Genomic DNA, 12905 nt, shown 5'->3' with positions numbered 1-12905 from the left:
ATCACTTCCCTCCAGCGTATCAACCGAGCCCTATACCTGGCAGTCTTCAAGGCCAGGTTGGATGGGGCTTTGAGCAACCTGGTCTAGAGGAAGGTGTCCCTGCCCATGGCAGGGGGGTTGAAACTAGATGATCTTTAAGGTCCCTTCCATGAAAAACAAGCTTGCCTGCAGAATCCTTTTTCTTTTCCTTTTCCTTTCTTTTTCTTTTTCTTTTTCTTTTTCTCTTTCTTTTTCTTTTTCTTTTTCTTTTTCTTTTTCTTTCTTTTTCTTTTTCTTTTCCTTTTTAATTCTCTTTTTCTTCTTTTTCTTCTTTTTCTTCTTCTTCTTCTTCTTCTTCTTCTTTTTCTTTTTCTTCTTCTTTTTCTTTTTCTTTTTTTTCATTTTTTGCTACCAGCTTTCTTCTTCTTTCTTTTTTCCTTAGAAAAAAAAGTAAAAAAATATATTATGCCTTTATATAATGCTGGTACTTGACCTTTATTCTTTAGATACCTTCCTCAAAGAAGTGGTTTCCAGGCATTTTGAAATCTTGCACTCAATATAGCAAATATTTATTACTTATTTAATTGCAATGATGCATTAATAGAAGCTGCTTGATTACCTGAAACACAAACTTTTGTTTTCTATGCAAGCATATGCTTGAAAATCTATGCAAGGGTTAGTTTTAACAGCCCACTTGGGTTTTTTTACTAAGAAGGTCATCTCTGGTTACAGTGGTTTTCAAATTAATCTAAAAACTTTTATTAAACTAGTGTTCATTCAGAAATCACTCATCTTATAGGCAGAATTTATAGCCTCAGATTGTTCATATTAGATAATTTCATGTCCACTTGCTGCACTATACTTGGTTAACTTAATGAACATGAATTTAACAATACTGAAAAGCAAAGAAACTTTAGAAACTTTAACAAAAGAATGGAAAAGAAATTATGACAATGAAATCTAATGAGATAAGGAATTAGGTCCTGTAAATTAAAAACTAGTTAAGGAAACTTATTAACTTATCAACACAAATTAATAAAACTTAACACAAAAGAGTACAAATAAGTTAATCAGTGTATGATAAATCAAATCCTGTCTGCAGTAATAACCAGCAATAATTAAACGTCATTCAGGATTACCTTAATGAGAACAAAGAGATTAATTTCATTCACTCTTCTAAAGAACTCAGAATAGTTTGGGTAGGAGAAGGATGTGAACACTGAGCAGCATTACTTGAATTCCTTGGTTCAGAGCTTTTTCAAGATTCAACAATCCCGTGAATGTATTTTTATTCTTAATCTTCTACCTTGTGATTTTTTTTCTGTGAGAAAGAGTATAAAATTTTTCAAGGAAGGAGGAAAGAAATATTTCAGAATGTAATTCCTCATTAAGAAAGCAGGACTCAAGGAAACACAATAGGAAGAAAAATTATCAATATACACAAAAGCAATTAATTTCACACTGATGGTAAAACAGAAAACAAGATACCTTAAAACCTCATTTGGGTATACAGTTTTAATAAAATTAAATAAGAATTATAATAGAGTTATGTATTATTAACATAGAATTAGCCCCAAATGTGTATAAAAAGAAATTTTGAAGAAGGAAAGCATGAGATATTCTGATAGCAAAATACGAAAGTAAAAGTTGTGTTTCTTATGAAGCAATTACAGAGTGGAATTGTTTAACTTGTGTTGTAGTGTGAAGAAATAAAAAACCCAGAATTGTGATGTTGCAAGCTTCCCATTAAATCGATAAGTAATTTTAGAGTATATTTAAATCTGGAGAAAAATGTAGTTTCTAGGAACTAACCCCAGTTGTTGAACAACTTAAGCAGAAAAACAAGCAAGCAAAGTCAATTAAAGTAGGTGGGTCTGTTAATGATTTTACTATATTTTAATATGAAAATAATATTATAAAATAATTTTCCTCATTAATCACTGGCCAAATTTTATTAAACCTTCCCCAGTCTTTAACTAGTTAAAGAAAGTATGTGCAAGCTTTGCTTAAGCAATAGTTACCGTACAGAAATTGGAATAGTTCTATTTTTAAGTACAGTATTAAAACCCATGGTAAGTCAAGCATTCTTAATTTTTCTGCAGTGTCCTTCATTCTAAATTGTATTCTACATGACTGCAAATTGGCTTCTCAGTCCTGCTATTGGATGTAAAAAAAGGGGGAACTTATCTCTGGTCAAGTTGTGTAAATGCTAACTGATTTTCTAAAATGGCATTAATTTCTCCTTTGGCATTTTTATTTCTATTTCATATTAACAATTCTAAACAAAGATAGTATTTTCTTCCTTTGCTATTTTGATTTATTTTTTTCAAGGACTAGTGACAATTTGAAAACTCTTTGGTCAGCCACCAATATTTGAGACGCACACACAAGCTAGCAAGTCTTCACTGGCTTACAGTAAAAGGAGTAAAAGAACTACACAGTTGACTTCTACACAGCGAAAGGTAACCAGGAATAATAGAATAAATACGAAGATTCCTTTGCTTGACCTAGTGTTGGAATATCTGGAGTGTTAATGAAAGTAACAGTACCTGAAGTAAGAAAATAGAAATATTTTGGGAAAGGCAAATGTAGCCTGACAAGAAAAACAGCTGCTTCTATTGAGCACAGCCCTCTGTAAAAAAATAGTGATTATTGAATTGAGATGTCACTTCAGATTCAATCTGAAAAGTGCTACCAATAAGTATTAAAAGAAAAATAAACTGCAAGAATTTTCTTAGATAATGTTAAAAATATTTAACTGATTATTAATACATTGGAATCTGACAAAAGCACTTCTCATAATGTAGCAAAAAAATCCAACCACATCTACTATCATTACCACAAAGCCTAAGGGCTTAATCCTGATTACACAGGCTATAAATTGAAATTATTCTACTGTTAGCCTGAATTTCCTAAGCATGGATGTAAATTAAATGAGAACTGAGCCCTAAATTACTTTGTTTTCCTTTATCCCAAGAGAGACTGTTTACAAACACTGCCCTGATAAATCCTAACATGGGCACTGCATTTCAAATGTTCAAAAGTACAATATGAATGGTAATGGATTGGCAATATAAGACTATTTGCTACTACAATCTTTAGAGTAACGTGGTCAGATTTGAGGGAATTCAGCCATGAAATTTAGGCCTTGAATTCAACAAATTTTTATAAATTAAAATAATGAATGAGTAAGGAGCCAAAGACTTGTACTTTTGCTAAGCATTTTCTAATAATCTGTTATGTAATGTTCATAGTAGACACTCTTAATTTATCAGGTTTTAGGGATAAATGTATTTATATTAAAGATAGGCTGCTTCAATGCTTTAATAGCTTACAAATGCCATTTGAGAGAAAACCTAATACAGGAAGTATGGAGGATTAATCACATATATACCAAAAATCTGCTATTGATACCTCAATCATGAGTGAAGCACTATCGTGGAATATCTATAGTACTTTAGAGAATGAAATTTTATTATGAAGAACAACATGTAAAATGCCTATCAGAGAGTATTTTATGTCAGTTTAGTATGTCAGCTAAGTACATAGTTTAAAAATCTTTGGGGCTCATTCAATGATAATTTAATTCACATGTCCCCTAAAAGCAGCAAAACATCTTTCAGTGAAGAAGTTTGTTGAAAACAGAAAACAGCTGATTTGAGCTGTCATACTGAAGCAAAACTTTTCTTTGTTAAGGCTTTGTATTTTTCTGATAGAACTTTTCTGATAGAACATCTGTCTTTAGGAACATCTGAAACCCAGTGAAACATGAAGGTTCATAAAGGTAGTAAAAAACCACCCAAAAGAATGACTGAAGAGTTAGCTAGATTAAATCTCTTTACCCAGTAAAAGCTCTTCTTCAGGTTTATTACAGGTAGTAATCCACAGAAGAAAACAGCAACAGAAAAGGTTCTTTTATTCAGACACACTGCTATCTTCAAAGATAGCAAGAATTAAAAAGGCAGCCCTTGAAAAAAAGCATGGTTCTTCTGTATGAAGAAAGAGAAGATAAATCTTCATGTGATTCTTTACAATCTTTACACAGCTTGGTCAGCTCCAATTCAACCAAGCTCACCATGACAAGGTGCAAATACATCCCCTCACAGTTAACTCCTTTTTTCTTCACAATAAAAAAGTCAGAAGCAGCAAACTGCAAGACACTACTTTAAAACCGTAATTAGCACAAACACTTCCAGATAGAAGGACAGACAGATCCCACCTTCCCCAAGCAATTCCAGTTCCCCAGGCAAGCCTATTCTGGGCTTCCAAGTGAACCGCAAACTTCAGAGACAACCTGTTGGCCCTGTTGTTCAACCTGTTATTCAGAGATAACCCATTGTCCCGTATGCTGTCGCAGTCTGAACAGTGCGGCACTTCAAGGTCTTCGTCCTCTACTCCTTTAGTATCTGGCACTTTGTAAAAACTCAGCCATTTTCCTGAATGCTTTGGTGCTGTTCTTTTCAACTGCATGGGAATATGCTGTAAAAAGTAGCACACTGTCTAAAGCATTTCCCTTAAAATTGCCTGCTGTATTAGTTTTTCAACAACTGGCGAAGACTCACCCATTCCTCTTGTTGAATTTTTTTACAGGAACGTGACCGTGAGTTTTGGAGCTGCAGACTTGTTGCTTGGCAAGAAATGTAGCAGATTTATATCTAGAGTTTTCCTAGACAATTTTTTCCCAGATTCAGATATACAAGTGTTTTATAGAAAATTAAACATTTAAACATTTTTCTATCTCTTAATGAAAATCTGACTTACAGTTAACATGGAACATGTGTTATATAGTTGTACTATTTCTCAGCTAAGTAAGTATGCTAAATACTTCCTGTAAGGTGGCAAATATTTGCTGTTTACCTTAATTTTCAATATATATCACGTTAAACTAAACTATACTTTTTATGCCGCACACATATGATAAAATGTGTACTTACTCACCAAGCTGTAATAGACATGTAGCAGTTCACGTTAAGAGGCTTGTTTGTCCCAGACAGTAGTATACTGCATTACACAATTGTTGCATCTCCTCCAAATTGATGTATGTTGTTTCACTGCCATGGACACAGAAATGCCTCAAATAAGCCAACAGTAAATGACAAATTTGTAGAGTCAGTCATGACAGACATTATTTAGAGGATGAGCTTTTCTGGAATCCCTAAGCTCCTTTCAGCTTGACTTGGCAACTGCTAGTATATTTTACAGCAGAATGAAGACCAGTTTTGATGGACGAGTGCCAAACAGTCCTTCATCCTCCACTGATCTGCAAATGATTGAGTCAAAAGGTGATGAGTAACAGAACTATTTCTCCATATGTTAACATACTGCTACCCCTCTGCAGAGTGTATTACCATCTACTGGGAGATATTCAGCTTTTGTGAGCATAGTGTTACACCACATTTATGTTTCTCAGGAATCCACACTGGAACTAATGGAGACACAAAAGTTGTTAAAATATTTGTGAACTATGAAAACCATGCAATCCAAATAGCAAAAAAACATGCCCAAAGTATAAATCCCCTCTTGTTATAACAGTCAGACCTTGTTGAACTGCTGGAGTAGTTAAAAAGCATTGTGACTAAACTCATTGAGTTGTGCTGTTATAAAGTTGCTATGACATTGACTTCAGACATAAGTCTACATTGAGTTCTGATAACTATTTTGGAGCTTTCCATGCTCCAAGGCTAGAAAAAGAAAGATGTGGAAAGGGCTTACATGCAATGAACAGACCTAAAACCTGGGGATTGGCCACCAAATGCTGTATCATTCAAGTAACCCATACATGTACCAGTGGGTAGGGTAATCACAATACAGACAAATGCTGGCATAATTTATGCAGGATGTACATTATTTCTAGAAGTGGCTGCTAGGGTGACTGGCTGACATGGTGTGTTCACAACTGCCTGAGCACTAATGTCTGTGCTAAACAACCTCTTATGACAAAAATTATCAAAATGTTCAAGAAGGTTTTTTTTTTAAGTTCAGACAAGTGGCATATATCTGCCTGTTCCCTCAGGTCTGCTCCTAGTGTGTTGGCTGCTATAAAGCCGCATAGATGACTGGTTCAAAAGAGTCTTTCCTGTAAACGTGGCAATTCATTCCCTCTCACATGAAGAGCACTGGGAAACTCCTAGGTTTCCTAAAGCAACAGCTTTCGGAAATTGCTGCTAGCACACAGTTGTAGAAAACCACTTGGTTTGTTCCATTATTTAAAGAGTGACTACAAAGAAGATGGAGGCTGCCTTTTTACAAAGAGTCACATAGAAAGGGAGACAGATAAGGGACACAAGTTAGTCCTGGAGAGATTCTGGTTGGACACAAGGGGAAATTTTTTCACAATGAGAACAAACAGCCATTGGAATAATCTCCTGAGGGAAGTGGTGGATTCCCTAGCATTTGACGCTGTTAAGATGCAGCTGGACAGAGTGCTCGGACATGTAGTCTAGGTCATGCTTTGGATCACATAGCCCTTGAAGTCCCTTCCAACCTGGTATTCTACAATTCTACGACTCTATGAAAACAAAATGTGATCTGTGGCAGCAAAATGGAGTTTCTTATGATCCAAATATATTAATCCAAAATAGAAGATACTGTTTTCCATGCCATCTTAATTTTTAAAATAAAGTTCAGATTTGTTGTCTGCATAGCCTCAGAAGTTATAAGCCGTTAAATTCGATAGTGCATACTTCTAACAGTGATTTTTTGGCATGCTTTCTGAACTCCCAATAAAGTGCCTACTCATAGACACTCACGGGGTTCCAACAGGCAGAGGTTTCAGAACAATGTTTTTTTTAGTAAAATGTAAAATCCAGTGTTAATGTGGTTGCTGAGTAATCACTATATCTAGCTAACTTAGCTTACCACTCAGTAGGATACATGTTGAAAGTGGGTTTTTGTTATGATGTGGGTTTTTGAGAATAAATTTTGTTAATAGTTTTAATACACTCAGAGTATGTATGGCCTTTTGAAAGAAAAACCTAACTCTGAAATGATTTGCCCAATAAGTCTATGACAAGTATTATGCAGAAAACATAAATGACTTGACTTTGCACCCTTTTTCTCAAAACACAGTTTTAATAACTTGAAGATGATTATACAAATTTTAAGTAATACTTTGATATAAAGGAGGGGAATGAATAATTCTATATTAGTCAGTACAATTCAAGCTACAGGTAAGTGTGACAGAAAGTTTTATCGCTTGTAACTTAATTGATTCCAGCACTTACCAGTTATCTGAATGTAATTTGTCATTTATTTACAGTGTGATAAAAAGCTTTCTTTTTCTCTTTTTTATATCAGATTACACCAAAAGTGCACTTTTTTTTTCCCCCCCCCTCCTGTCTCTCTTTTTGACATGAAATGACTGTATTTTAGGGCTTTCATCTACATGTTTTGGAAAAAAATTTTGTTCTCAAAAAGATAATTTTTATTTTTCTGCAATCTTTCCCATTACTGGTTCAGTTTGGAAAACAACAAGCTAATTTAAATCTCATTTTAGCGAGCTATTCCAGCAAGCAGACTGGCTGCAGGTGCAAGCTGGGGCTGTATCCCTTCTTTATGTCCTCAGTCTTCTGTGCTCCCTGACCTTGACCCAGATGATGCCACACACACAACCTTCCTGAAAACTGGAGACTTCAAACACCTAATCCTGTGGCAGTCTAGTTTCCAGTCTCACAGTAGTTGTAACCCTTCATTTCTAGCAGCCTTTTCTGCCAGAATATCCATGATTAGAGCTGTCTGTACAGCTTCACTCAGTTAAAGAAGAGTTAAACACTAGTCTAGACTAGTGAGACAGGGCTGTCTGCATTAGCTTTGTGTAAATATATAGCATAAAGTGTGTATGTAAGATTTAATGTCAGTTTTCTGCAGAATTTTGCCTGTATGTGCTGGGACTTCAGCCAACGTGTCATCACTTTTCCTTTTTTCTTCTGTTTTCTCATGAATGCAACTTTTTAGGTGATATACAATATCCATCTGGATTTATGAATGTGCATGAAAGTCTCTTTAATAAAGGAAGAAAATTTTTATACACTGTAGAAGACCCATTTCAGAAAGACAAGCAAATTTACAACTTCATGAATTTCATCTTTCTCATTTGCTTACGTGTGCACACAGGTGCAGTACAGAAGGGTCTGATAGTTAAAACTAGCAAAAATAGAGGCCCAACTGTTCTCTTTTTTTGTCTTTAAAAATCTCTCTGTGTTCTTAATAATTATTGGGAACCACAGATTTCTAACTTGCCTGTTTTCCAGTGTGAAGAGGAGCAATGTTGGCACGACATGAGCACAGAGATGTTATGTTCTAGACAAACTGTAAAAGTAGTAAAACAGTTGCCTTTTTGGCTTCCTGCACCCAGCTGACTGCTTTTGTTTCCAGGCAGCACTGTATGTTAACCATAATATGGTTTCTGTAAAATACTAATCCCTAGTGTGGATTAGCACAGTGAAACACAGCAGCCTGAATCTACTCACTATTATGACTTACTCTTTATTTTTTGAAATAGCTGAAAGTCTTTGAATAAAAGTCAAATTTACCCTACTCAGAACAAAAGTATATTCTACTGGTTTTACATTGCTAAGGGCAAAGAACTCTAGTATATAGACTTGTTTTTCTTTTCAGTAATCATTTATCTTTTTTTTTTCTTTTTTTTTTTTTTAGGAGATTACAGTAGCAAGAGATGTAAAACACATCTGCCCTATAGCTATATATGTATTCCAGATCTCTTTGCTTGCTTCTAAACCCTAGTAGCAGTGAGTTTGTAGAATCCTTTCGTTATTTATGATTTTAAATTAAAACTCATGTTATCCTTTTTCTTTTCTTTGACAAACAGCTAGACTAAGGCACAGGTTAAAATAGAAAATCCTTACGAGTAAGTTAACAGCTTCTCCCAAAAGTTTTCAAGTGAGGTACATTTACATGTAGGTAAATTCTCTAGCTCATGTGGACCCAGATATACACGTATATCCACAGAAGAAATATTTCCATAACTGTAGAAACACATGGTTCACAGCATGTTCATCTTATGATTTGTTGCAGTCATATCTTGCAACAGTTTGATAATGCTGTATGTTAATACCTTTGGATGCCCAAAGTCACTTAGTGATTACTAAGATACGGGTGCTGATATACTTAGAGCCCAGAAGTCAGTCTGTGTATCATTCGGTTATGTTGCTAAATGCATTTTGAAAGCTAATGTTTGCGTCCCTATCATACAGCACATACTCCTCTCCCTGTGCATAAACCCTCCTCTCTTTTTAATGAGATAAAAATGTGAGAATTTTTTAAGTTATTTTTTCCCTTTGTGTAAAGGAGGTGTCAAAAAAAATCCTTGGAAAAAGAAAAAAAAAAGTCAAATAAAACCTTGTTGCAAAGTTCTGTGTCTTGTTGGCTGAGTTTACAATTAAACTTGCTTTTGTGCTCATTCTAAAACAAGGTGTTGCAGAATACCCTTTCCTGCCCTTCCTCTTCACCTCCTCCCCTGGGCCCACGCCAGGGCTGTGTCCCGGCACCCTGCACTCCCGTCATCCCTCCCCTTTGCTGGCCTGAAGATGTCTGGGGTGGTTAGGATTTGTCAGGTCACACCTCTGCCTGTCAGGACACGGCGCCTCCTTTGCCCTGCTTCAGCCCATCGCTTCATTTCATCTGCACAGAGCCTGGCGACTAGCTGGCCTCGTTAGACACGAATAATCACAGCCAGCCAAAATGAGCCAGCTATTTTCTTCCTGCTTACCTGTCACATCCCGTTGGCTTTTGTTAAACCAGCCAGGGCTTTTATTAACCCCAATCCTGACTATGGGAAGTAGGCAAGAATGTACATGAATGCATGTGCATATGTGCGTGCAGGCATTGAGTCCAACAAAAGCTTCTGGTTTTGGGTTGAGGGTGGTGGAGGCCAGGCTATACTCCCAGCCCTTGCCTCTCCCAATGCACTCCTTTCTCCCCTTCTTCTCTCCACCACATGCTGACTGCAGAAACTCCTCCTCATCCAGCCCTGCTGTTTTCCACCTCTTCCACTTGTTCACTTGTTGCTTTGCCAATATTTCTTTCATTTCCCCAACATGAAGGTTTGACTCCTACTCCCTCTTCCTCTCCATTGGTGTGACACCATTTTCAATTCACTACACTTCTTTCCTTCCACCTGGTTCACAGTCATTCCCCCCAGCCAGCCTTTCTCCTTGTCATCACCATCTCTCCACTTCTACCTCCACTTCTCCTATGTTTCCCTAGATTTTTCCACCCCTCTTTACTCCTGTCCAGCCTGAATCTGGAGCAGTGACATGTTTTGAAGAGGTTAAATCTCACTTGTGGCAAGCCCTACAGCCTCAGCTGTAACCGCAGCAAATACACTTCTGTGATCCAGCAGGCTCCCATCCCCACATCTGCACACGGAGACAGGAGACCACAGGTACAAGAATGTGGGATTGTTGGCCAGACTCTTCTCCTGGGGCTGTGGTGAAAATGTACCCCTCTAAACATGACATTATGCGCACACCTGAAACTCGACTCTTACTTCATACTTACTCTACAATAAAGTTGGTCACTGCCATTTTATTATATGTTGTGCTACCAAGTCCAGCAACTAACCTACTGGTAACAGCAGTGTGAGAACAGAATCAGGACAACACTGAATGTATTTAAGATCACTACAGATTAAGCTTTGTGTTTTTACATAAGAAATCTTCCAAAGAAGGTCTATCAATGTTTACACCAGGATTATTCAACTCTACCTTCCTCTTTGTGCATGTGTGCCTATTTCTAACTGCTAGCATAAGGAAAACTACATTTAATTTGCTCTGTATGGTACAAAAAACCTGTCACTTCCCTGGCATTTTTTTGTGAAGCTTAGAAAGTACAGTGTAGTTCTTCCATGAATAGTTTACATGGTATTTTCTTGGCAAAAATAAATCAATAAATTGTGGGTACATGCCAGAGAAAGCTGTTGATGGCAGAGCAATAGCTGGATTTTGGAATCTGAGCTGTTCTCCAGTGGGTGCTGAAGTATTTCCTAACAAGAAGCAAGAATCTGACTTCAGCACAGTGTTGGATTGGTAGTATTTCTTTGGTGTTTTCACAAGGCATCTTTGCCTTTTCTTGGAAATGAAGGATAAATCTTTTCTCACACTTTTCCCCTACTTTGCAGTCTAACTGTATCTGCACCTACACCCTTTCCCTCTTTTTTTTTTCCTTTCTCCATCCCCTTTAAGTTGTAATTCAGTCTCTTCCAACTCATGATCTCTTTTCGCTTTTTGGCACTCCCTCAGCTCTTTCTCTCTCATTAGTTTAACTTGAGTTAATTAGGAATAGTAGGCGGCCCTCAATCTGTTATGTGTTAAGATAGAACAATCCAAACAGAGAGGCACAGACACAACTATGTGATTTCATTGTCTAAGAGAGACAGAAAACCAGTGGGGATTCTCTTATCTAGACTAACATCTTCCCAATGGTTAATCTAACTGGCTTTAAAATATTCCGCCAATGCAGATCTAGGATAACAATCCTTCCGTGTTTCCTTCTCTTTTTTTTTTTTCTTTTTTTTTTTCATTTCATTATTGGCAAGAATGAGTGAATTGGATTGACATGGAGGTGATAGTGGAAGAGAAATAGTCTACACGTCAAAATGACAATGTATATTACATGGTTAACAGAATGAGTGGTACGTGCAATAGCTTGGGTATTTTCATCTTCTGTGTTGTACAAAAAGCTCCTTTTTTTTCCCTAAGTGTATCATCAAGATCACTCTCAATTCAATGCAGATTAAGTATTTTCTTGAAGGATCTCTTTCTATGAGTAGTATCACTTGATAAATGTGGAACTGAAGTTAGAATCTAATTTTTTACTTGTTGCTATTGCTGAATTGTGTATATATAGAGGTCATGCCTGGTATTCTCACTGTAGTGCTGATTACAGACCTTAGGGCAGAGGGTGCTGTGGAAGTGAAATATAACAGATCTGAGAAATCAAGTCCTGATTGTAAAGGTAAGGCCTTGCATTTTTGATTGACTACATATGGTACTGTATGGATTAAATGAATGCTCAGGAAAGACAGGCATAACTGTGCAACGCAAATATATATGCCTGTCTGTGTATACTTGTATGTTTTTATATATATATGTAAATGCATAAATACATAAAGTTTATACCTTCAGAAAGAACTGTGTAAGATTCATGCACTATGAACAGCCAAAGTCACAGCTATGGTTACATTAAATTGCTAATTTTGTATGTTTGTGCCTGCATGCGTATGAAAATGTGTAGCAGTAATTACTGTTAATAATTTATCTGTTAATTAGCAATGCTAATGTATATATGCTTTGAAATGAAAAGAAATGCAATGGTCTTTTTGAAATCTGATATCCAGCAAACAGAATGAAAAAAGTTTGAATAAAAGAAAGAGAAACCTTAAAAATACTGCAATCAAAATGTCATTCTGTATGTTAGAAAAATTAATCTCCTTTCTGCCAAAAACATCTCATCATGACAAAGAGAATATTAGACTGATGAGGCAAAAAAGAAATGTATAATAAAAGACAAAGTATAAGTTTGATTATCAGAACTTGCAAGAATGTTAAAGCATTGGAGAAAATAGTATCTCCTCAAAAAAAAATTTTTGGCAGTTTCTTTTGGGATGTGTAAGGGACTTTCTAGCTGGACAGAATCAACATAAGACCAAATAAGGAGATATTGCTCTAAGTTTAAGGGGTTTTTAGAGTTTATGGTTAATATATTGGTTTTTGTACAATTATGTACAAACTGTATTAGATTCAGTGTCGAGAGATAGATTTGGCCCTTATAATGATCCACTGTTTGATCTTTGCTTTATATCATCATACAAAAATGCAGTGATGTGTGTTGGTGCATTTTACACCAAAAATTAAAAAATACTTTTCTTTTTCCATGGAATTAAAAGAACTCATAATAACACCTCTGTT

The 12905-nt window shown here is 36.0% G+C and overlaps 1 protein-coding gene across 1 annotated transcript in view; it reads left to right on the top strand.

Annotated features, from left to right (window-relative positions):
• Positions 1-10859: 10859 nt before the first annotated feature.
• The window catches only part of ALDH1A1 (aldehyde dehydrogenase 1 family, member A1), a 50296-nt gene continuing 48250 nt past the window's right edge, over positions 10860-12905 (top strand). The window contains exon 1 of the mRNA XM_010010958.1: positions 10860-11952. The gene's annotated coding sequence lies outside the window, so the exon portion shown is untranslated. The remainder of the gene's footprint in view (positions 11953-12905) is intronic.

This window comes from Nestor notabilis, unplaced genomic scaffold, assembly GCF_000696875.1.
Source record: "Nestor notabilis isolate BGI_N333 unplaced genomic scaffold, ASM69687v1 scaffold14793, whole genome shotgun sequence".
Classification (NCBI taxonomy): Eukaryota; Metazoa; Chordata; class Aves; order Psittaciformes; family Psittacidae; genus Nestor; species Nestor notabilis.
This window is presented reverse-complemented; position numbering and strand designations above follow the sequence as displayed.